The following is a 24,190-nucleotide window of genomic DNA, read 5'->3' as shown; positions in this document are numbered from 1 at the left end:
GTGATATCACCACCTGCTTCCGAGCCAACGCCCACGACGACAATAAAAAGACCTAGAAACCCTAGCCTCTAAATTTAACCAGAAGAGTTGGAGAAGAAGAGAAAGAAACCCAGAATGACTTTTATTTTTCTTCTTTCTTGGGTAACAAACCCAGAATGACTGAACCCACTTGAATCGTCCTATTTTTTTTTCTCCTCGGATTTGGGTCCCATTGTTCTTGTGCGTATCTTTGAAATTTTTTGTTTTTTTAGGTGGACAGGAGTCCGGTTCAGCTCCTCATACGAGGAGCAAGAATTTTTTTTGGGTGAACTACGAGGATCAAGAGTCTCTCTTCGTACGTTTTAAAAATGGACACCTGGCGTTTACAAAACTGAAAACCACCTTTGTGGTTATGATTGTTCTTTATTTTTTTAGGTTTGTGATTGTTATTTATTTTTCACGTACCCTCCTGAGGTTTGACGTAATTATGAAAAATTTTTTTAGTTTTGAAAAATTCTGTGTGTCCCACTGAGGTTCTTAATAATTAACAGATACCCCCATTTCATTAGTCTAGTAACATTGTTATACCTCAGCGGGGCACGCAGAATTTTTCAAAACCGAGGGATTTTTTCATAATTACGTCAAACCTCAGGGGAGTACGTGAAAAAACCCTTTATTTTTTCAGGTTTGTGATTGTTATTATTTTTTGGGACATTTTTACGGACACCCCCGATAAGTACATCGTATATCACGAACACCCAAAAAACTATCAAAATATCAACCTTCCCTTAACCCTAAGCATAGTTAGCACCCAAAGTTGAAATGTCCATTTTAACCCCATTAGTTATTTAAATAATAACCTCTCATTCCATCTTCTTCCCTATTTTCACCGTTGGAGCATCTTCTTCCCTGTTCGTACCTTTGGAGAATGCTATAAAACCATCTTAGGCGATCATCACCTGCGCCAACTCTAGTTCCGGCGACAATCAATTGCGACAACTCAACATCACCCACCTAGAGAAAGTGAAACGTAGAAAATGACTTAAAGAAAAACAACAAGATAACGAGATGAAGAAAAGATCAAACGGCTCTGAGAAAACATCATATATAACCCCAAAAACATACCCTCTAGGCCTTTATTATAGAATTTGCAATACCAAGAATATGAGAGAGAGAAGTTGATAAAAACCAAAGGCAAATAGAAAGTAACCAATATCCAATACAGAATTTCCAACAAAAAGCAGGAGAGGTAGAGGATCTATTGAAAATATTAGAAGAAAACAATTATCATGACAACTACAGTACTATGCACAAGAAAATTAGATGAAGGGCCATACATGAAGCTGAGATTTTACATGCGCAGAAACCCAAAAGTCCCCATAACACTTTACAAGCAATGAACTAAGTTTAACCTTATAAAGTGGGGCAACAAGCACACCCCCTTAAAGGTTGCAGAAAGAGAGGTTATTTTCTAGGATAATTAGACAAAATTAGAGTGCGAGAGAGGGGCTTGACGTGGGTTGGTCGAGAAAATGGAGCTGAAAGATGGTTTGGGAGGAGCGAGGGAGGATTAGAGGGAGATGTGAGACAGAGAGAATATCGGGGACAGGATTTTGACTTTGTTGTTAGGAGCAGAGAGTAGGGATGAGGGTTTTGAAGTGAGAAGAAAATTAGTGAGTGATAAACCATAAAACTAACGGCCTATCAATGAACGACACGCCGCTGGTTCTAGGCCGAGTCTGAGAACCTGGTCCAAAAAGAACCAAACACCGACCAATCGGAGATGATGGATCAAACAAAAGGAATACCCCTTAATGGTCGGCAAGGTGGCCGAGTCGTCCGTGATCGGCGACGTGGTTGAGTCCTCCATGATCGACGACATGGCCAAGTCCTCCATCATCGGCAATGTGGCCGAGCTCTCCATTGTCAGTAACTCCGTCGGGTCCTCCATGATCGGTGATCCTAAAGAGGCCTACTCGGCCGGTCATATGACCAAGTCCTGCACGGTTGGTGGGTAAGTCGACCCCTCCTCACTCAGATCCCCTGACAAGCCCCACGAGCTCGTATGACAGGTCCGACGAGGATACCTGAGTCGCCCCCGAGGCCTAAGGATCTAATATTCTGAGCCGATCCCTCTAACGAGGCAATAATCGTCACTTGCTTAAAACATGGAGCCACGTCATCACGTCCTGGCGTTCACGGGATATGATGAGTCAGCCGAATCTGGCCGTTATCCGATAACGAATCCATCTTACACTCAAATAAGGACTCTTACCTACGGAAGAGTCCGTTTTCAAATATAACTCTAATTTTCCCACCATTAGGAAGATTCCATCCAAAAATAGAACTCTTGCCATACGAGGACTCTTCTCCACCGCCCCATTCTTGCTATATATATATTAAGGTATGAAGCATAAATGGGGGCTCACTTTTGACTAAGTTGAATCGTTGTTGCATCGGAGAGTCTTCAGTTGGGGTCACAATGGCTCTCTTGTGCTAACTCGGTTTTTTGCAGGCTCATCCATGGACAGACCACTGAATGAATCGGCGTTAACGAAGCAGCGTCATTTCTACCATTAATCACAGTGAAGCCAATGGTGCACACAAAGTCGGGCCAGGACACTGTCGCTTCCCGGGGGGAGGAGGTACAACCCAATGGAGGCATGAGGAACTCCCCTCCACCCAAGACTTCACGTTAGGGAGAAGCATGAAGACCTCCTCGGGGAGAAGGGACCCGACGCAGCGTGAGCGCGACCACCGACCTAGCCTTGCCAGTAGATAGTGACAATGGAGGTAGTGTTTTGAATGGTGGGTGGGTGTGTGGGGCCCATATAGGCGCCATGTCGCGCTGGGTTGGCTTGGGCATGGTGCTTATTGGTCGGTCATTTAAGGTTATTACCTGTGTTGGAGTGGCTCAAGAATATTCGGGCTTAGTGGGTTAAATGGGGCGGCGGCTGTCGAGGCTTTAATGGGGTGTCGGCAATGAACCGAGCGACCATTGTCGGGGTGAACTTGCCACCGCTTACGCTGCCTCCCATGACACTAGTTTTAAACATGGCTCAAGAGTCGCGACCATTGTCGGGTGAACCCGCACCTCCCATGAGAATCGGAATAACTCGAATCGGTAAGTCATGGACCTTCGATTGCAAATGCTCCACACCAACGAGACGCTATGCACCCTCGTGGCTCAGATAGCTCGGGGAGGGAACCTGGGTCAACTGTCGGCCGCACCATCGCTGCCCCTCCCACCTGCTGGCGAGAGACCTCATCTTGTGGGTGACCAAACCCAAAGAGAGTCGAGTCGAGCAACGTCATCCTAACCACCTCGCCGAACCTCCCCACCTCGATTGAATGGAAACGGGAATCGCGAGGAGCCAGAGTGTCTACCTGCGTCCAAAATGCGTGAAAAGCTCGACCCGAAAAATTCAGTGGCCAAAAGGTCTGTGTTTTTTGGCCGTCTAGATGAGAATACCCTGTAAAGGGGCCACCAAGGCCAACAAGAAGACCCCCAAAGCAGCCACATGCATAAGGAAGAATCTCACTGTGGTCCCCCGTGCCAAAGTCCTACACATCGGGATGATCACTAGTGGAGTCCCCAAAGGGCTAACACGCGAGAGAATGTCGAACCGAGCAAACTAGCTAATCATGAGGAAATGGTCGTGTCGACCATGGAGCAAAGAAGAATGGTCGATCACGGTCTAATGAACGGGAGGGCCAACTCCTGGAGACTGAGATGGAGCGACGACTACGAGAGCTCACCAAGCAGCTTGATGGGTTGAAAAAGTAGTCGGCCGGAGATACGTACTCACTGCTCGGACAACATCCATATCCTCCCGAGATCATGAACGTACCACTCCCGCTGGGGTTTAAACTCTCCTCCTTCGACAGATATGATGGAACGCCTAACCCTATCGACCATGTCAATTACTTCAACTCCATGATGACTATGTACGGAGGGTCGGAGATAGTTTTCTACCGTGCATTCCTGGCATCCGTTAAGGGCGCGGCTACTTCTTGGCTCTCATGGCTGAGGCCGAACTCCATCCCCAATTTCTCTCAATTTTGTCGGGCCTTCGTTATATGCTTTCAAAGCAGCATAAAGAATAAGAAGACGACAGTTAATCTTTTGAGCGTGAAGCAAAAATCTGACGAGTCCATCTGAGCCTTTGTCTCACGCTTCAACAAAGAATCATTGGACATCAAGGATCTGGATGAAGCTACGGCCCACACGGCGATGAGCTATGGCCTCTCGGACATGGACCTCATCAAGGATCTAGCTTGGAAACTGACCAAGAATATGGCCAAGCTCCTAGAGTGGTGCAATGAATTTGTCAATATGGCAGAGGTGCTCCAAGCTCGGAAGGCAAGTGAAGGAAAGAATGAGAAAAGAGATTAGCAGTGGATGATCATAAAAAAAGAAAAGTGCTCCAAAATCGACTGCCGACCCGAGAAGACTGACCGAGCCCAAAGTCCTGATTACACTCCTTTGAACACATCCCAAAAAGAGATTTTGATGCAAATCCAAGATCATGGGTATATTCATCGACCCCGATCGATGCAAGCAGGGTCATCCTAAAATCCTAATAAGAACTGCTAATTCCACAACGACATCGGTCATGATACCGAAGATTGCTTTTAGCTGAAGAGAAAAATTGAAGAGCTGATAAATGCGGGAAATCTGAAACTGTACGTGAAAGGAGGCCGAGATGAGCGCGAAAGTTGGCGAATTGATGGCCAGGGTCGGAGGAAGGATGAGCCGAGGCACGTTGATAGGAAGGCCGAGCGTAATGATGATAAAGCTCGACCAGGAGGAAAAGATGATGGCTCGAGACCAAGCGGCACTAAAGGGGCACATATCTACACTATCCTCGAAGGACTAGGGCAAGAGTCAACGAGGAAGGCCAAAGCCAATGCACGGTTCATCGAGATCACGAAAATGCCCAGCAAAGTAGATAAGATAGAGATGGTGATCTCCTTCACCGACACTGACCTCAATGGTATAATCTTACCCCATGATGACGCTTTAGTAGTGTAGGTGGAGATTGCTAAAAGACCCGTACATCGGCTATTGATAGATATGGGAGCATCGGTGGATTTGATATTGCTTGACGCGTACTGACAATTCAGCTTGGTGACGATGTGCAAACTCGAAGGTACCTCCATACATGGATTCTCAGGAGCCTCAACAACGATTAATGGCTCAATCGAGCTGATGGTTACAATAGGAGAAGAACCATGCCAAATGACCATTAAAGTCAAGTTCATGGTGGTGAGGTCGGTTGTGGCCTTCAACACAATACTTGGGCGACCGACCATCATCGCCCTCCAAGCAATCATCTCGCCGACCCACCTGAAGATGAAGTTCCTGATAGAGAATGGAATAGGCGAAATCCAAGGTGACCAAAAGAAGGCCAGAGAATGCTACGCTTCATCAAGCAGAACAAAGGCAATGTCCGAGGGATGGCCATGTGTATAGAAGATCTCCCCAAAGATCAGAGATATTAGCTAACTAAGAGACGAGGGAAACTAGTAGAAGAACTTGTTCCATTCCCGCTCAACGAGGAAAACCCCTTTAAGACAATCCAACTAGGCTCATTGTTAAGCAAGGAACAAAGAAGTAAGCTTGGAAATTTCTTAAAGGAGAACGTGGATGTCTTCGCCTGGTCGGTCGCGGACATGCCAGGGATACCCAGATGTATAGTCGAACACCGGCTTCAAGTGGATCCGACCCAAAAACCAGTTCAGCAAAAGAGAAGGAACTACACCCTTGATCGGCAGATAGCAATCAAAGAAGAGGTGAAAAAGGTTCAAAAATCAAGCTTCATCAAAGAAGAGAAGTTCCCGACTTGGTTAGCGAACGTCGTAATGATTCCCAAGCCTAACGGGAAGTGGAGAATGTGCGTCGATTACACCAACCTCAAAAAGGTGTGTCCTAAAGATGAGTACCCCTTGCCTCGGATGGACCTGCCGATCAATGCCACCATCGTTCACGAAATGCTTAGCTTCATGGATGTGTACTCAGGTTACAACCAGATCCTCATGCATGAAGAGGATTAGTTGTACACACCCTTTCGAACCGACCAAGAGAACTTCTGCTACCGAGTCATACCTTTCGGATTCAAGAATGCCAGAGCCACTTATCAAAGAATGGTCAATCGCATGTTCTGGGATCAGATTGGCCAAAATATAGAAGTATACGTGGATGACATGCTGGTGAAGAGTCTCGAGGCCGACCATCACTTGGCTTACCTAGAAGAAGCTTTCGGTGTATTAAGGAAAAACTAGATGAAGCTAAACCCTGCCAAGTGTGCCTTTGGGTTGACCTCAGGAAAGTTCCTTGGTTTCATGGTCTCCGTCTGAGGCATAGAAGCCAACCCAGCAAAGATCTGGGCCATCCAAGAGATGAGCCCGCCCAAGACGATCCAAGAAGTGCAGAGGTTGAACGGGAGGGTGGCTACGTTGGCTAGGTTTATGTCGAGATCAAGAGACAAGTGCCTATCCTTCTTCAAGACATTGAAGAACCTTCGAATTCTTAAGGATTTCGTGTGGACGGATGAGTGCCAGCAAGTTTTTGAGGAGTTGAAGAGGTACTTAGAAATTCCACCTCTCCATGCTCGACCCGAGCCCAACGAAGAGCTACAGCTATACTTGGCCTCAACTCTTGTGGCCATCAACGCGGTACTACTAAAGGAAGAAGGCAAACAACAGAAGCCCATATACTATGCCAACCATGTATTGATCAACGCGGAGACGCAATACTCTAAGTTCAAAAAGGTGGCGTTTACCTTAGTGATAGCGGTAAGGAAGTTGAGGCCGTACTTCCAAGCTCATCTGATCGTGGTTCTCATCGATCAACCCCTTAAGAAAATATTACACAAGCCAAATGTGTCGGGTCGGCTGATCACACGGGTGGTTGAGTTGAGTGAGTACAACATCAACTATAAACCCCGCATGGCGATAAAGGGATAAGCCTTGGCCGACTTCATTGTTGAGTATACCATAGCTGACCCCAAGATCCGAGATGTTGAGGCACCAGATGAAGAGGCCGAGGTCGAATAAGCATGGATCATGAATGTAGATGGTTCAAGTAATGCGGTTGGGAGCGGCCCGGGGCTAATGTTGGTTAGCCCAGAAGTTCGTATGCAATATGCTTTAAGGTTCAAGTTTCCAGCCTCCAACAATGAGGCCAAGTATGAGGCCCTACTAGCTGGACTCTGAGTCACCAAAGCCATAGGCATCACCCGACTGAAGGTATGAAGTGACTCCCAACTTGTGGTCAATCAGGTCAACGATGAGTATGAAGCGAAAGACGATCGGATGAAAGCCTACCTTGACCGAGCCCGAGGTATGATTGCCGAACTCGAGCAATTTAAGATGACCAGAGTGCTACGAGAGGAAAATATCGTTACTAACTTCCTATCAAGGCTTACAGAGGCCGAGTTCCCGAGTCTGGCAAGCTCGGTATACATTAAAATTTTCGATAAACTGTCGCTCCAAGAGAAGAAGGTCAACCACATTGAAGAAGATGGTCTAAGCTGGATGGACCTAATCGTCAATTACTTGGAGAATGACCAATTCCCAGAGAGTCGAGAAGAGGCAAGAAAGGTCAAAATCCAAGCGGCCAAATATACCATGCTGGATGGAGTCTTGTACAAGAGGGCAGCCTCGGCCCGGTTACTTAGATGCCTCGGACCAAAAGGAGCCGAGTAAGCTTTGGCAGAGGTTAACAAAGGAATATACGGGAGTCATATGGTCGGACACTTACGTACAAAGTACTTTGACAAGGATTCTATTGGCTGAGAATGCAAGAAGAGGCTATAAAATATGTAAAGACTTGCAAGAAATGTCAGTTGTTCGCTCCAGTCCCGCACCAGCCTGCGAGATGCTGAGCCCAATACCCTTCGCCATATGAGGGATGGATATACTCGGAGATTTTATCTCGGCATCGGGTAATAGGAGATATTTGGTAGTCATCATTGATTACTTCACTAAGTGGATTGAGGCCGAACCATTGGCCACCATCACAGAGAAGAATACGGGAAGTTCTTTTGCGATAAGATTATATACCGATTTGGCCTCCCAAAAGTGCAGATCACAGACAACGGTAAGCAATTCGATAACCCAAACTTTTGGGAATTTTGTAAACACTTCTCCATAGACTTCCGCCTAGTGGCAATGGCTCATCCTAAAGCTAACGGACAGGTTGAGGGGTCCAACAGAATGCTCCTAACAGGGGTCAAGGAAGACTGGATGAGGCCAAAGGATGGTGGGTGGAAGAGCCACCGAGTATACTATTGGCCTACAGAACTACTGTACGAACGCCAATTGGTAAAATTCCATTTAGATTGGCATACGGGACCGAAGCACTCACCCCGGTAGAAGTTAAAGCCTCATCCTACTGAGCCCTAAGCTTCAACAAGAGGACATATGAAGATGGTCTGAGAGAAAATCTAGATTTTCCCAATGAAATTAGGGAGAACACGCTACTGAGAAACATGGCGTACCAACAAAGAACGACCAAGTATTACAACTCCAGAGTGAAGGAGCGATTATTCCGATAAGGGGATCTCATCCTATGGAAGATCAGCGCATCCCAACCAATGAAGCAAGGAAAGCTATTGCCGAATTGGGAAGGACCCTACATAATCTCCAAGCAGATTTGACCAGGGACGTACCGCTTGAAGACTCCAGGGGGCAAGAAGATACCCCGTCCTTGGAATTCCAAGAACATAAAAAAGTTTCATCAATAGAAGTTGTAAGCCTCGACAGTGGCAAAGTTTAAATTTATTTAGCAAAGTTCGGCAAAGTTTGTTTAAACTTTTTAGTCATAAGTTTTACAGAAATAAAGAGAAGTTCTTCATCTAAGCTCCTTGTCTACTATAAAGACCGATTCTCATAGGTCGGCAAGTCCAAGGGCGTAAGACCAATCCTCATAGATTGGCCGACCCCTAAGACTGATCCTCATAAGTCAGCGAGTTCCAGGGCATAAGACCAATCCTTATAGATTGGCCGACCCCAAAGACCGACCCTCATAGGTCAGCAAGTCCAAAGTCATAAGACCAGACCAATCCTCATAGATTGACCAACCCCTAAGACCAATCCTCATAGGTCGGAAAATCCGAGGGCATAAGATCAATCCTCATAGATTGGCTAACGCTTAAGGCCAACCCCCATAGATCAACACATCCAATATCATAGGATAGACCATTAGGGATCGATGGATTCATCAGCTCTTAGGCTAACCCCCATAAAGGTTGGCATCCATCAATGTTAAGACTTTTTGTAATCCCAAACAACCAGGCTCGAGGATGACCAATCAAGCCCTAATATAGTTCTCCAAAGGAAATCATAAAAAACTCTAAGGCATAAGGGTCGGCCATGATATCGACCTCGAGATCAGCCTTGAGATCGATCTCACAGTCGGCCTCAAGATACCTATTTCATGAAATCGACGTAGTTAAGATCTGGTCACAATCTCTAAACATGAAAATTTTAAGGCCTTTGGGTCGGTCTAGACGGCTCGGCCTCAGGTTGGGGATTGGGTTCCCTATAAGATAATCGCTGAAGAAAAAGGAGAGAATCCGATGCAAAACACTTAGAAAAATAAAAATACATTTTAATAATGAAAAGCCGACAGATCGGCCTCTGAATAAAAAGCCCCGAGCAGGCGAGGCAATACATGAAAAAGAAAGAAAGGAAGAAAAGAGAGAAACCCAAGCACGTAGGAACATGTACATCAAAAAAGAAAAGAAGGATCTTCAGGGGGTCGACATGTCCTTAGAGGTGTTGTCGGCTGGAAGGTCGGTCTGCAAGGTAGTAAGCTTTGTAGTCGACGCCATAATCTGCTCAGTCTTGGCCACAGTTGTGACATCCTCATCAAACTGGGAGAGATACAGGTTGGGGTGAGCCTCTCGGTGTTCATTGAGGACCTCTGCCCGATCGTCACTGAAGCCAGAGGCAGATGTAGGCTTGTTTATCTTGTGGAGCAGTTCAGAAAAGTCCTCTGACCTCAGGTACTCCTCCACGACGGCCTTTAGAGCCTCTTGGAGGTCGGCCTCATACTTCTTCTTTAAATTGTTGAGGTCGACCTCAACCTTCTCCGACTCCTCCTTTAGAGTCTCCAGTTCAGCTTTTGAGGATTCCAGAGCAGACTTAGCCTTCTTCTGCTTGTTCTCCTCATCGTGGTGCACCTAGATGGCCTTTTTATCTTCCTCCCCAGCCTTCTTGGTTTGAGCCTCAAGGGAAGCAACCTCCAAGGCTAAATTCTCAAAGTGGAGGGCCACCTCGGTAGCCTTAGAAAAACCCGACAAAACGGAGAGAGGGGTCAGCTATCAAAGTCAGAAAGTATATATGAGAAGTTCTGCTCAAAAAGGAACTTACTACCGCCATGTCCTTGAAGACTGTGGTCGACAGCTCGACGTCGAACATGTCTTATAAGGAAGCTCAATCAACAGGCAACCGACCTACATCCAACCACTCCTTGGCTTGAGGCACCAACCATAGAGCCGAGTCCCTTTAAAATAGTCACCAGATGGGCCGAATGGGGACATTGCTTGACGAGCTCTTTCCTAAAGAAGGGTCAATAGACATGCCTTCGATTTTCTCCCACGGCCGAGAAGCCGAGGTCAACAAAACCCAAGGAGGAGCAGGACCCTTCAGGTTCACAGAAACAATATTTTTGAACCATTTCCCTCCCTTCGAGCTTGGCTCCTCCCTCTCCCTCTTCTTCTAGCTGGACATCGCAACCTTTGTGGGGTCAGCCTCAATACCGACGATGACCCCTTTTTAGTTCTGGTCGATCGCCGCCGCCACTTTAGCCTTGGATTTACCGGCCACCTTTTTCCTTTTCCTCTTCTCTAAGAGCTCGGCCTTCATGTGAGCGGAGTCAAGAGTTGGGAGATCACCTGCTACTAGATAAGATAAAAGGAAGATCAAGTAACAACAAAAATGGCTGAGAATTAAGAAATATGAAGGATCGGTGCCGATCGCATACCTGGGGTCAGCTTCCACAGTCGAAGGAAGCTCTCATTTAAGAGCCAGAGGACATCAAAGGGCTGACCCTTAATGATTCAGTCATACAAAACCTAATCATATTCACTCAGGGTCGACGGAATTAGATTGACGTATTTCAAGTCAATCTCCTTCCACTAGGTTGGGATAAAGTTGGGGATGGAGGCAAAAAAGAACCGAGGCTTCCAATACTTGTCGAAGCTTGAAACACGTTCCAAAAATTTACAGGCATTCAGAGCCTTAATCTTCTAGGGTCGATGAGAGAAATAGTACCACTTGCGCTCCTTAAACTTCTTCAAGTAGTAGAGTCAGGAGAAGAGAGCCACAGTCGCCACACAACCCATCTGGTCGAAGAAGATGTGGACGTTGTACATAACAAGCCAGGCATTAGGGGACAGCTAGCCCGACGATAGGTGCCAGCGGTCTAAGATCTCATCGACCAGGTGAAGGATTAGAAAATGGAAGGCGTACTTAAAGGCAATCTCATAAAGAGCCACCTCGTCGAGTTGGATTAAGCAAGCCATCTCTAGAGGATTGGGCGCCGGAGTCCGATCTCCTCAAAGATCCCATACGTTTGCCGAAGCTCAACCAGGTCGGCCTCGGAAACAATACCCTCCACAGTCCCGACACTACCTTTGACTGGTACGGGGGCCAGGGATGATGAACCCGCTGATCTGTGTCCCTCATATTCTCCTAAAGACGACCCCGAGGACTCATCTTCTCTTGAGGACAACCCCGAGCCCTCTCCACGTTCTTCGGAGATAGGATGGGCAAGTTGGTCAGACTCTTAAGGTAGAGGGGCCTCGGCAACATCGAAAGGTCGGGGTTCCACCAATTTGGGCTTGTCCGAGCCAGAATCCATAAGGTCTACTATCAACTACAGCATGTTAAAGTCTTGGCCCGGCTGCATAACCTCTCGTAACTCCCCAAGAACTCCCTCTTCTAACCCACTATTGACTGACATAACTAAGGGTTAGAAGACTTACTGGACGCTGAGGCTGAAGAGGAATCTAACAATTAAAAAAGAGAAGAAGCGGGCTTGGAAACGCTCCAACACCCAGAGCAGGAAAGCTAAAAAATCTGATAAGAAGAAGCCGAATAAGATGAAGGCCAAGTGCTTGAAAGACCGAGTGCTCTAAAGTTGAAAGCTAGTGCAAATGAAGAAGAACCCTCATCTATTTATAGTAAACGAGAGACAACCGAACCGAAGGGATCTGACAGACGAGAAAATCTAAGAAGATCTAACGATTCCCATCGTGTAATGGTTCGAATACCTATGCGCAATGATGGTGATAAGTGACGTATCGCATGAGGAACAAAGCACCGCTTGACGTGTCACTCTGACAGCATTTAATGTCAGACCATCTATACTATTCCCAAGACTACAGCGATCGGCCTCGACCAAATACAGAATGGTCAGCACTCCAAGAGATGAACTCACCAAGGTCAGTCGAGCCTTGATGAGTGGGGGGCAAGTGATAAACCATAAAAGTAATGGCCTAGCAATGAATGACACATGGCCGATTCTAGGCTGAGTCTGAGAACCCAGTCCAAAAAGAACCAGACACCGACCAATCCGAGATGACGGATCAAACAAAAGGAAGACCCATCAATGGTCAGCGAGGTGGTCGAGTCCTCTGAGATCAGTAACATGGCCGAGTCCTGCATGATCGACGACATGGCTGAGCCCTCCATGATCGATGACATGGACGAGTCCTCCATCATCGACCATGCAGCCGAGCTCTCCATTGTCGGGAACTCCGTCGGGTCCTCCATGATCGGTGATCCTAAAGAGGCCTCCACGGCAGGTCATACGACCAAGTCCTACACGGTCGGTAGGTAAGCCAACCCCTCCTCACTTAGAGCCCCTGAGGAGCCCCATAAGCTCGAATGACAAGTCCGGCAAGGATACCTGAGATGCCCCTGAGGCCGAAGGATCTAATATTTCAAGCCAAGCCCTCTAATGAGGCGATAACCGTCACTTGCTTAAAACATGGAGCCATGTCATCACATCCCGATATTCACGAGATATGATGTCAGCCGAATCTGGCAGTTATCCAATAACGAAGCCATCTTACACTCAAATAAGGACTCTTACCTACGGAAGAGTCCGTTTTTGAATATAACTCTAATTTTCCCACCACTGGGAAGATTCCATCCAAAAATAGAACTCTTACTAGATGAGGACTCCTCTCCATCGCCCCATTCTTGCTCTATAAATACTAAGGTATGAGGCATAAATGGGGGCTCACTTTTCACTAAGTTGAATCGTTGTTGCATCGGAGAGTCTTCGGCTGAGGTCACATTGGCTCTCTTGTACTAACTTGGTTTTTTGCAAGCTCATCCGTGGTCAAACCAGGCGACAAAGGTTTTCAGATGCAACAGTGGGGATGACGGATGAGAGCAAAAGAGAGATTGAAGCTGTTGACAATGGAAGGGACTGCAATTTCCTCTTGGTCTTCTTCAACGTTGCTATCTGGTTGCTCTAGAATCCGTAGATTGGTATCTATTTTTAGGGTTTTTTCGGTAACGGAACGTGGAGTTGGAAGACCTTTGACCTTCACTTCTTCCCCCTTCTCTTCTTCTACTCTCTCTACAACGTCATTGATTTTGAATCTCAATTCTCACACAATGTCTTATGGACGTACTTCACCGATTATGTCTGAGATTTCATACCTATTCAAAACCCTAGAGGTTAGAATTTTTTTATGTAGATGAAACGAATAGGACAGATTGAAGGGGGAAAAACATACTGGTATTGTCGTTGTTTCTTCTTCCTCCTTTGGAGCATGGAAATTGAAGCAAAAATGGCGCCTTGCAGAGCAGTACCCTTCCCTGTTCTTGCTTCTTCCCCTTAAGACCAACGGAGATGATGAAGAGAATGGTTTGTATTTTGGTTTTATCCTTATGGGAAGTTCACCATGTGGTAAGGGTAATTTCACCATTATAAAAGAGTTAACAGCGACTTAACTGCACAGACCTAACGGAGTGGACTAAGTTGAAATAAAGTCATAAAGTACAGGGTATCTGTGATATTTGACATTTTTTGGGGTGTCCGTGATATACGATATACTTACAGGGGGTGCCGTGAAATTTTCCCTACTTTACCAACAGTTGCACTATGGTGCGCTTCATGCCCATGCTCACCAGGAGATCTCGAGTTCGAGTCTCTTAGCTGGTACCTTTCCCCTCCCTAATTTCCTCCCCCCCCCCCCCCTAAAAAAGTAAGATATATATAAAAGCTCCCAATTCCAAAAAAAAAACCTCTACTTTTTTTAATAAAATAAATGGGATCCACGCCTTTCTTCTTCTACTACTTTCTTCATCTTCTTCTTCTTCGCACGGTCTTCTCTTTGAAGAATGAAGCAACACCACCTCCCAATCTTGGCACCCTCCCTTGTAACCCTATTCCCGAATCCCACTCTCACTCTCTGTTCCACCCCCAAACCCCATACTCGCCCCTCACTGCAACCCCACCTCTGATTTGATGTCACATGGAGAAGGGGGGTTTGCGGCAAAATGGTACATGGTAAAATTTAGGTAGCAAATTCCTGCTTAAATCATCACTTTAGCAATGGATGAACCTTGTTATGCATAAGGACTCCAATGAAGTATACCAAGGCGGCCACCATGAAGGCGAAGAGACTTAAGCGGAGCCTAGATGAAACATGTGGGCGTGCTTGATAGTAAAATACTAAAAGAGGTGTTTAAGCAACTTGAATGGAGATTCTTAGCTCAAAGACTTCATCCTTCTAATACTCTCGTCTCCAACCCTCTTGATAAACCATAAATATACGGACCAATCCGGATCTGCCATGTGGCACGATAAGAATAAGAGAATGACCCAAGCCCAGCTACATTGAGACTCATCCTTGGCCCAAGAGGAAGAGACCCAGTAGGTCACTCAAGGACCAAGATCACTACACAGGTCAGCATGACGTCACCACAATGATCTACATCATCCTATCGGCAAAGGGATCTTATCCCAAAGAAGATGTATCTTATCCATACTCAACCCTCAAGGATCTTATCCAATATGGAGGGAAGCACATGTCCATCTGCTAGGGAACACCTTCCCTACTCGGACTCTACCTCCCAAGAGGAAGTGATCTACTACGTGATGGACTCTATTACAAAGGAGACTATCACCAACCACCTAGACTCTCCACCGCCATACACAGCTATAAATACCCAGGTATTCTACCCCCATTAACCCATCTTGAATTCCAATTATTCATCTGTTGCTCAAAGAGATCTAACTTAGTCATCGGAGAGGCCTAGGCCGGAACCACACCGGTTCTCCCTTGTCCCTAATGTCCTTTTGCAGGTTACAGCACCCGAAGGACCCATCGACGATTTCTTGATGCAAAACCTCTTCACTAAGAATGTTAAAAATCTAATGTAAGGGACCCTTATAGCATATTATTCCTTCGGGGATGCTAAAAACCGATTGCCTAATGTCCAACACTAAATGGAATCCCAACCATATCCTCTATGTATTCAACCAATGGAGTAAAGAATTCAATGAGCCCTCGAGATATTATTTTTAGGTTGTGGTGGTGTTGCTTCGTTCTTCAAGTAGAAGACCGTTCGAAGATGAAGAAGGGCATGGGTCCCATTTGTTTTATTAAAAAACAGTAATAACAATCACAAACCACAAAGATTGGTTTTCGGTAAAACATACAAGAGAGACTCTGCCAGACTCACTAAACAGACTATCTAAACTGCCATAACGAACCCACAGATCTTCCTATCTTCCCATGAAAAATCTAGACCCCTTCTAAATGACCTAAATACCCCTACTAAATTGACAAATCAGCCTCAACCTTGAATGAACTCTGATGATCTAAAAATGACATATATGCCCCCAAGTTATTAAAATCATAGCCTATCCTTGTGATAGTGGAACTAGTGTGAAAATACCTAGTTGCCCCTAGGATGAGCTAAAAGTTATGAAGCCATCGATTATTGTAGTCCAAAATTCTATATGGTCTTGAAAATTTTGGTATATGTACAAAAAACTAATATGTTGTTATAGATTATTTGTACAAGTTATTGATTTTAAACATTAATGAGGGTGACAAAATGGAGTATCTACATATGATCATTGATGATCTTGGCTTGAGGAAAATGCAGTCCAAAATTCTATTTGGTCTTGAAAATTTTGGTATATATACAAAAAACTAATATGTTGTTATAAATTATTTGTACAAGTTATTGATTTTAAACAATACAAAAAACTAATATGTTGTTACATATTATTTGTACAAGTTATTGATTTTAAACATTAATGTAGGAAAAATGAAGAGTACAACAAGAACCTAGAAAAATATTTAAAAATAGGGAAGATAATGTTACATGGTCACATACGGTACGCGGCTCATGCGCCTAGACATAGGACCATGTGAAATGACCGCCACGACCCCCTAGAAATGCGGAAATCCTCAAGAGTGTGGTGGTCAGTTCGTTTAGCCCTGTGTCTAGACACAGGAGCCGTGCACCACACGCGATCAGGTAGGATTCTTTTATCCTTAAAATATGTGGAAAAAGGCTAGAAGATTATATGGTTGATATATAAAATTCATAATTTTTCTCAAAGCTTGGAAAAATATCGAGTGTGGAATGTATATTTCACAAATTTACAAAAAAGAAAAAAGAATACACAAATTTACTATGGGTTTATCTTAATGATCTCTTAGTTGAGTCACTTTGAAGGTTTAAGGTTTATATAGTTGAGTTGACTATTAATAGATACATAAAATACACTCCTTGGGTTGTCTCCATGTTAAATTCTGTAGTCTATTTCCACGAAATGGCACACCATGTACAGGATTTTTTCCTTTATATTTTCAATAATCAAATAAACAAGGGTTGAGGTAACTCTAACCACAGGGTATATATGAGATCATGTGGAATGGTCATTTACAAAGTTTCAAAGCCAAGCGCAATCATATGCTCACCTTACATTTAACTTTTTCTCTTAGTTTAACTAGTCCATAAAATATAATAATGTTGTACAATTTTAACCAAAAGCAAAATGAAAACCTTTATAGGCATGACTAACAATTATTATATAATTAACTCAGTATTCAAATATAACTTAAATTTACTTTAGTATTCAAACATTATAGGACATGGTAACTACTTTTACTTCAATATTCAAATATAACTTAGATTTAAGTAGAAAAATATAATAAATGTGGATGTTTAGTTCACATTTCAGTTGGTATCTGAAATGTTTTTGTTTTTGTTCTATGTTTTTTTCTTCTTAAAATATGTTACACTTCATTTCATCATTCGACATCCTATCTAACAGAGCTTTAACATCACCAACCATTATTTACCAAAAAAAAAACATCACCAACCATTCAAATTTTGTCCAAAATATAATTAAAAGAAAAAAGTCCAATAGTGTATTACTTTTGGGTTAAAAAAATACTGCATGAGTCAAGGATGATATGATCAATATATTCGACAAAATTTGGAATCCAACAAAGTTGTTGCATGAAAGATATTCGTAACTATTTATATAAGCCTATCTTAACAGGCCATGAAGGAAACTCAAATCCTTGTTTATATGGATTCCTTTCTGGTCCATTATTCCATTGCAGTTCACCTAGTAAGGCTTCCTTGATAGATCTAATATTTACCAATGGTAGCTTAGTTGGTGTTATAAGTGTCTTGATATAATGTCCACATAATCATCTGGAGAATAATAAAGATGTTGGTCTACTGGAGTGTGTGGAATGTTGTTGTCATTGTTGGCAACATATTTCATCATAGTAGTGTTGTGACAATAGCTATTGGTGGTTTGGTAGAGCTGGAATGGTCAAACGGGCTTCTACACAGTGTCAAGAGCAGTTTGATCATTTGGCAGAGTTACAGAGGTATCCGAGCATGGATGATAACTATTGATAATATATTGGGTCTCTAAGAAGTGTTTGGCAAAGGCCCGAAGCAGCAAGTGAAGGCCTCGTACATCAAAAGTTGTGATTTCATAGGATCGCACAGTGGGGTCCAATTTGAAGCTATTTTTGAAAGTCTTACTGGCAGAAATGGGTGAAACACTCTTCACAAGAAATGTATCTCATCGAATTGTGGTAACAACGCAATTTGTTTCACCTCTTTTTGATGTTAGACAAGGAAGTTATGGAGTTTTTTATGTCGTTGCGTGAAAATGGAGCGAATCTGGAGAAGGAAGTTTTCTCTCATACTTAGCCAAATTGTTTGGCTCAAGTTTAGTGACCATTCTATAAATAGTCAATTAATATTGTTTTGTTAAAACTATAGAATCTTTTAGGCTGTTGGATTGAATTCTAGTGGCTAGATTCCATTTGGAGGAGACAGAATGACCAAGACAAATTTGATGCTGGCGCTAGCACTTCTATTGGTTGGATGCACCAAGTATTTTTGTACTGGTGCTCCATTATATCAACCTTTTAATGGTGTTATGCAGGTAGTGTTTTAGTGTTGAGCATGTACACTAAATACACTTGACAGATTCTTTTTAAATGGATTTGATTTTATTTTTTTTAAAGTAAAAGAAAGGAAATAAGTGTTCTGTAGTGGAATGTGGCATCAGCATGATGTTACCCCAATTTCTATAGAAGCCGGGCTTTGTGAATTCTTTGACGCGTATCCCTGTTACACATGGTTTTGCCACAATGGATCTATTTAATTATAATTTTGCTCCTGGTTACCAGTTTTGGAGCATCCATCTTTGGAAGGCCGTATCTTGGCCATCTGGGGTCCAAATTGGACGATTTTTTTACATGTTTTTTTTAGAGCTATTTATTGGAGCCACTTTCAGAGGTAGAAAACACAGAGAAGAATGTATTATGCACGAAATGCACTAATTGATTGATCTATGAAGCTGCAATGAAGATTGGAATGTGTGCATTGACTCTCGAAGGGGTACTGTAGTAGATTGATCACTGGGATATACAAGAGAGAGATATTCTTTTATTCTACGAGTCCTATTAATTTTAGGGTTTGCTTATGTGTTGAAAAAACCATAGTTTTGTTCATGTATTGGGGAAGGGCTTGTAATTGCTTTTACATTCTTGTACTCTCAATTGATGGATTGTAACTTCCTTCAAGTTGGGGCTTGATTGGAAAAGGGGTTTCTACTCTCGTTTGTATTGTTGGACAAACCGAAGCAGGGATTATAGTTCATGGGTTGTTGTTGTAGTTAAAATTTGAGTAGCGTTGAGCAATATATGAAACCCTAAGTAGGATATTGCTCCGTGGACATAGGTAGTTTGGCCGAACCATGTAAATTTGGTGTCTTGTCTGCTTTACTTTTCATTGCATATATTGGAGTGTGTTTGATCTGCAGAGTGGGGTGCACTGTCTGGTAGACCTGGCTGGCCACACAGTGGTTGTGAAGTGGACATGCATGTGTTGTGGGATTAGTAATTATGGGATTGCCCCGATCAATCAGGTTTGCCTAAAGTCTTCTCCATCGATGTTAACACAGGGTTGGAATTGATGGGTTATTTTTAAAGGACACTGATTCACCCCCCCTCTCAGTGTCAACCTGGGATCAACAAAAGATAATTAGCTCATTAAAATATTTGGGAAAAGGTTCCATTAGTTGCGTTTATCATGATTTGGTTTTTCATTTCAATAAAAATAAATAAAATTAACAAGATACATATGTCCATATTAAGATCCTATAAGGATCACCATTAGATTCACATATAAAATACATCTAGTCAAACTGTTGTATAAATAATAGGAAAAAAAATCCTACACCAATAGTGTGGAGATTCCCACAACATTGATTTTGCCATGTTGTACAAGATTTGGTCATTCTAATAATTTAATATATGATAATCTATGTATTAAATTTGGTGGTCCATCATAATTGTAGACCTCATCATATACCTTTTTTCAGACAAATTTAACTTTTTAAATAATTTTTAAATATTGTTTTGCTAGATAGAAAATTAAATTGGCTTCACATTTTAACTCATGGCGAGCTAATGATGTAGAACATATTCCTATAAACACTTTTATATGGTAAGAAAAACTAGAAAACTTCTTGTTGTTACCATTTTTTTTCTTCCTTGACGAGATTAAATCCTGTAATTTCACATAAGACAATGACAACTCATAATAATAAGGCACTTTCCTTGTATTAAAACCCTTTTTACCCTGGTCTTAAATAATTTTTGGGAATAAAACAAGGGATAATTGAAAGAATGTTACAACTTTTGAGTTCACCACTTTGGTATCAAGAAGTTGCACCCAAAAAAATATTAGTTGATGTGCGATGGCTTTCCTCCCCCATATCATAATGCTTGGAATTGAAATGGTGGAGAAATCAGACCTTATGGCAAAAATAAAAGGAAAAAAAATCAATACATGGTAGGCATATGATTGAGGAGAGGAAAGAATTAATGTAAGACAATGATTGAGGAGAGGAAAGAATTAATGTAAGACACCGGTTCAGAGAAGATGCAAAATTTTGATTAGTTGATTAGCGAATGAAATCAAGAGGCTTGAGTTGTGGATGGATAATTAAATCTTATAATTAACAAGAAGTTTTGAAAATAGTTTCAACCTCAGAACAAACTTTAAGTAAAGTAGTAACTCGGCAAAGCGGACAAGTCGATGATCTCTTCAACCACTGATCGAGACACATCTCATGAAACTTGTGACCACACTCTGGGACTATACACCATGGCTTTGATTTCACCTCCAAGCAAATTGAACACTCTAAACTCTGATCACCTTTGTGACTTGCACTTGATAATACTTGTGGTTCCTCTTGCCTGATCTCCTGCCTTATTACTTGAACTGGAGTTCTCTTCAGAGTTGCCACAGTAGGGACAAATTGATGATGAATGCTGCTAACTCTTTGGATTTGTCGTTTGAAGTCTCTAATGAAGTCTTGGATTATGCACCAGAAGATGAAGTAGATTATGAAAACAAACAGAGAAAAGACAACCAGAAAGGCTAATTGGGCAATGAAGTGAACCAATTCAATATGTCCAGATGATAATGGAGGGATGGGAGGAGATACTACAGGGAACTTAGCCTCAAGATTATGTGAAAGATGCATCAGAGACCATTTGTGTTTTTGGTTCTGATCTTATCTCTATATGAAGAAATGAGTCCCCTTTCCTCTCAAGTGTCAATGCATCAAATTCTAAAACTAATCAAAATATTACATAGTGCTTAGCATGACTTCTTAAGCAGGTCAGAATATTAACTTAGTGGCTAACATAAAACTCTCAATTAATTAAAACCTTTATTGGGATTACTTTCTAAACTAATCTTCTTAAACAAATTATATAGGGATTGTTTGTTTTGGTCCTCTAGTTTGGTTATCATTATTAGGTAAAAAGGACTTTGTCCGGGAGTGTATGTCATATACCCAGACTCAGTCTCCTATGAAATAACCGCCTTGCCCCTATGAAAAGAAAAAATCTAGCTCCTATTGATGCTTGTACATACGCTCTCATTGGCCCCTACACTGGTGCAGGAGCCGCACTCCCAACAGAAACCTCTCTTCCTATTATTATTATTCTCTTTGAGTGTTAGGGGGAGGGAGAATTTTGTTCTTCTACTTGCTTGCAAGTCTAAGGAGAAGCCAAACGTGATGTACAATAGAGTATTGCAAGTCTGCAACCCACTCACAATGATGCTGCCAAGAATCACACCTGAGTGTCAAGGGTGAGGTAGCGCATATTCTGCTAAGGTATTTACAAATTTTAAAAGGGAAAAATTTTGTATGTCTCTGAAACTTTGATTTATATTTGCTCACATTTCTCTCTGTCTCTCTTTATGTATGTATGTATATTTTTTTTGTTTTTTTTTTTGGTCAAGGACGAAGAAAATTTTATTAAAAGAAATTGACAACAGAGAAACTCTGGCCGGCTGGAAGATTTACAAGGACAGGAGGTGGGTTAGACCACCAAAAAATGAGACAAATCAAACCTACAAACCCCCATAGCAAGGAAATGAGCCCCTTTAACACAGTTTCAGGAAACATGCAAAAAAGACAAAAGAAAAAGTAGTACAAATAACTAAAATATCATCAGCTACTAACTGTGATGCCCAATCCAAAGTGGTTGACGACCTCTGATTGTCTCCTGGTTGTCCTATGTATGTATATCTGTATATATATATATTCTAGTAAATGTGCACGTGTGGCCATACGTTGGGGCAATAGAGAACCAAGTGAGGGGAGATATATTGAGAGAGTGAGAGAATTTGTGAGAGAGAAGGAACATTGGAAGAGTTCGAGAGAGAATCAAGATCAGCTTTAAGTGTCCGTATGAGACAGAGAGAGAGAGAGAACTCTCCATCAGCTTTGAGTGTCCACATGTGTGGGAGAGAGAGAGAGCTTGGGAATGAGCTAGAAAGAGGGAAGGGGAGGGCATAGAGGGGAAGAGTTTGAAGCGAAAAAGACTCACCTCCAAAATGTCTAAAGGAGAAATTAAGTAAATTTATTATATTTGTGGGTGGGGGATATCGTGGAGAGGGACAGAAGGATCTTCGAAACGAGGGGAGGGAGAGAAGGAGTTGGTCTCTTTTTTTTTCAACACCAATTAAGGAGACATAAATGGGATTGGTCTTTATTGATTCCAACTTGATTCCAATTAATATAGTCCTAGAAGTGGTTGAGAATCCATCCAACTCAGCCAAACCAAATGTTCAAAATAAAATGCAAAAAGATGCAACCAAAATGCAACATGAGTACCCTTAGGTTCCCTCTGGTAGGGCAGTTCATGCAAGCTTTGATTTAACTTGAAGCTCAATTCCGAACACTCTAGATGGTATTAGTAACACAAACAACCTAAAAAGTGAATAAACATTTTATTATAATGCTTTCTTCTACATTTCTAATCGGCAAATTGCTACCCGTCTGAAAATGTGGAATTAATATTTCAAATAAAAAAAGGTGAAAATGTGTGGTAAGACTCTGTTTTATTTTGGGATATGTAGTTGGGAAATAACCAACGCAAAATGAGGCCATGAATGGGAAGAGTCAAAAACCTCTACTTTTTAAATTGTTGTTCTACAATAGTTGGACAGAGGAAGATTCCAAAGCACTTCCAAAAAAGAATACATCATAATCACAATCAATATGAAGAGTGAAGGTAACCACAACAAAACTTGACAGCACAACAACCTGCAAAATTTGAGGACACACCTTAAAGAACCCAACTGCAATTTTTCTCTGCAGATTCTATTAAATTATGTCTTCTATTGGGGAGCCTTGTAAGGAGGAAGTGGATTCAAAGACCCTGTCCCATGGCGAAGATGTTATCCCAAAGCCCTTGTCTTGAATCCTGAATTGATGGTTCATGTGATACTCTGGCAAAACCAGAAAAAAAAAATCAAAAGAAACCATTAGCATAACCATAGTAAAAGGTCTATTTGTTTATCATTCTATAAATCGAATAGTCAGGTACTGAAGGATCTTTTTCTACGGGTAAATGAGGGAAAGCCTTGCAATTTTGTGTGGGCATTTGTTAGGTGGCAATGGTTACGAATGCCCTTAATCTTCATATTAACATACCAAAGGCATCACAATCCAGTCATGCTAGCAAAACTGGGTCCATCATCGGCTAACCCGGCAATTGGGATAAGAAAATTATTATTATTACATAGGAAAAATACGGAAGATGTATGCAGGTGCAACAGATTTCAAAGCTTTCCACAAAGGCAGAAAATTCAACCACCAATACATCTGTATATCTTTAGAAGATTTATGGTTAGATGAAGGCTTATCAGTGGAGCTTGAAGTCTTAAAATCAAATGGTTTTTTTTCTGAACTTTCAAGGGTATGTCCTATATGGAAAATGAAACGGGGCAATCCTTAGATAGATCAATGTTTCAGTTGGGTTGTCTACCTAATCCATTTGATCATCAATTAACTCCCTCGAACTGTCTCATGATAGAGAGAAAGAGTCGTGAGAAAATAATGAGTTCCAAAGAAGATCCTTCGAAGAGAATAATGAGGGAGACAAAGTCAAGTGAGGGAGAGAGAGAGAGAGAGAGAGAGAGATGGAAAGTAGTGTACCAAAACTTCCAAATTAACTTAATACAAAATCTTCCTTTCATTCCCACATTGTAAAAAGAAGTGCACCAAAACTTCAAGTTAATCACATCGTACATTAGAGTTCATAATCAGTAGCGAAGTAAGGTATATTTAATTCTCTTTCTCTTGTTTGGCTGCAACTGG

General features: G+C 42.4%; 1 long non-coding RNA gene across 1 annotated transcript; it reads left to right on the top strand.

The window, feature by feature from the left end:
• The first annotated feature begins 1,494 nt into the window (after window positions 1-1,494).
• LOC122660572 lies at window positions 1,495-22,298 on the top strand. The gene is made up of 4 exons (XR_006332714.1): window positions 1,495-1,652; window positions 9,876-9,881; window positions 13,868-13,877; window positions 22,286-22,298. It is a non-coding gene; the product is annotated as an uncharacterized LOC122660572 (long non-coding RNA).
• Window positions 22,299-24,190: the final 1,892 nt, after the last annotated feature.

Source organism: Telopea speciosissima, chromosome 4, assembly GCF_018873765.1.
Source record: "Telopea speciosissima isolate NSW1024214 ecotype Mountain lineage chromosome 4, Tspe_v1, whole genome shotgun sequence".
NCBI classification, from domain to species: domain Eukaryota; kingdom Viridiplantae; phylum Streptophyta; class Magnoliopsida; order Proteales; family Proteaceae; genus Telopea; species Telopea speciosissima.
This window is presented reverse-complemented; position numbering and strand designations above follow the sequence as displayed.